Here is a 2838-nt window from a genome sequence, read left to right as displayed (position 1 = left end):
ATGCTCTTGCGTGTTGTTCAATAACATCATCATCAGCATTGTCAGGGAGTTTGGTCTATATATATATACTAATGCCGAGTTTGGTCTATATATATATACTAATTAANNNTGGTAAAATTAATATATACATTTTCACTAATGGAAAATAAGGTATTGTTGGGTTGTGCAGTCTTGGTGCAAGATTTTGAATGCGATCATTTGCCCATGATTGTAGGAGTAGTAGACATCCTCCAATCTCTTTTTGATCAGTAGTTATTGCTGCACAATATAATCCTCGATAAAGACAAGCCAATACAGCTGAGCCCCAACTGTATTGAAATGTCTCTGTTAAGTCATCAAGAAAGGGCAGATACATAAGGTGAACTCGGTTACCTGATGTATCTGGTATAAGAAACCCCCTATCATTCTCAAAATAAATGCTATTGCGTGTTGTTCAATAATAACCTCATCAGCATTGTCAGGGAGATCACGAAATGTCCTCTCTAGCCAAATGAGTTTTACCCTCTGCCCCGTTAATTCGTTACTAGCTGGAACAGCACCCAACAACTACATGCAAAGGTCTTCCTAATCCATACTTGTCACTCCGGTAACAACTTCTCCTTCTATCGGAATGCCAAGTTGGTAAGCCACATCTTCAAGAGTCACGGTGGCCTCTCCACATGTAAAGTGGAAAGTATGTGTTTCCGGCCTCCATCTCTCGATCAATGCTAGTAGTAGATGGTTGTTGATTTCTACTGGTCCAATTGTCAACAAGTTACCAAAAGCAGTGGTACGAATAACTTGTAACACCGGCTCGGAAGGTAGTGATTGCCAGAAACAATATCTCGGCCGGAAACTACATTCAATGCCATTCCATACGTCATTTGATATATGGTCATTTTGCATTGTAAGTAGTGATGTGTCAATTGGCCCTGGATTAAGATACTTCATTTAAAAGTCTTAGATGAGAAGAAAATGTGAAGAAGTTGTGAATAAGTGATTGAAGTGAAAGAAGGTAAGGTATGGAAGTGAGGAAGTATGAGGATATATTTATAGGAGAAAATTAAGTGGGTGAGTGTAGTGAATTCGGTGCAAAAATTAAATTGAAGGAAGTTTGGTGGGGAATTAATTTGCCCTAGCCTAAATTGGCAATTGCACTGCCGATTTCAATTAATTATGCCCTAGCCTAAATCGTCAATGTCACTGCCGATTTCAGTGGAATGATTTTTTGGGCAGAACAAATCTCGGCAATAACACTGCCGATTTCCATTTAAATATTTGTTGAACTCGGCACCAAGGGTGCCGAGTTTGGTGTAAATATATTGAATATGCACCGTGTATTTAAAAGCAATAATTCAACAATTAATATTCAACCACTCAATATTAATATTCAACCACTCAAAATTCAGTCAATCAATCAAATGTTCTAAATTTAATTTTGCAATTAATATTCAACCACTCAATATTAAGTCAGTCAAAGAAATTAATGGTAGTAATAAATTAATATTCAACAATACTGAATTAATGCAGTCAAACAAATTGGTGTAGTAATAAATTCGAAATTTATTTCTGCAATTAATATTATATAGTTTATATTTATAATATATAGTTATATTTATAATATATAGTTATAGTATATACTTATAGTAAATTTATGTAAATACATTAGTCTTACGAAATACAATAGTCTTAATAAATTTGGATCAATAAAAATACATTAGAAAGGTAGTGACTAAAAATTAAACTAGTCTTACGAATGTTGCCTAGAACTCTCCCCTAATTCTCTAGATCGCAATGGACATGTCTTCCTGTTATGTCCTTCGGTTCTACACCATCCACATATTTTAAGTTGTTCACTTTCAATTTCATCCATCTCATTGTGAATGCGTGAAGTCTTTGGTCTCCCACTTCTTTTCCTACGCATAACAGGATTGGGAATGAATGTCGGACCTAAATAAGGAGGCCAATATTCTTCATTACCAAGTGGTTGAAACTCATATCCATAAACCTTCTGAAGATTATCTAGGCGGTAAATTGTTGAGATAAATTGGCTGCAGTCTAAATTCAAAGAAGCGCACGTTGCGATAGCATGAGAGCATGGCAATCGTAATGATTGAAATTCTCCACAGTCACACCAATTCTCAGCAAGTTTTACTGTATACAGCCTCACTTGCCGACCAGCAGACCTAGATACAACTTCAACTTCAGAGACTCCAGTCTCTCGTGAAAAATTACGAACTAGTTGACATGTAGATTTACGTTGATTTTCTTTGATAACCTTTGTCAATTCTTCGCAATATACATGTCCTGCCATAACCATGTTAGAGGCTTCATTTCGATGTTCATTGAACCATTCGTTAAGCCTATAATATGTTGCTCTAACAAGTGCAGTGATAGGAAGAGCTCTTGATCCTTTCAAAACACCGTTAATGCATTCAGCAAGATTGGTAGTCATGTGGCCATATCGTCTCCCTCCATCATATGCCTGACTCCATTTCTCTTTTGGAATCTGGTCCAACCATGCAGCAGCCCTTGAATTTTTTTGACGCAACGAATTCAACATTCGCTCGAACCGTGGTCGCATCAACTCATAACCTAGTAAATAAATACAAACATATTAATATCCATAACATAACAATATTTTTAAAATTAAAAAATATAAATAGGACATACCCATTTCTACAACTTTGTCTTTTAGATCAGAATCACGGAATTCCTTATTGAAATTACTAGCTACATGACGAATACAATAAACTGATTGTGCACTAGACCATCCTGTCAACTCACTTCGCAATGCAGCTAATAAACCTGTCCCCCTATCTGATATGATACACAGGTTTTCTTGTGGGGTAACATAGG

Source organism: Lupinus angustifolius, chromosome LG20 (assembly GCF_001865875.1).
Source record: "Lupinus angustifolius cultivar Tanjil chromosome LG20, LupAngTanjil_v1.0, whole genome shotgun sequence".
NCBI classification, from domain to species: Eukaryota; Viridiplantae; Streptophyta; class Magnoliopsida; order Fabales; family Fabaceae; genus Lupinus; species Lupinus angustifolius.
Note: the sequence above shows the minus strand (reverse complement) of the source record.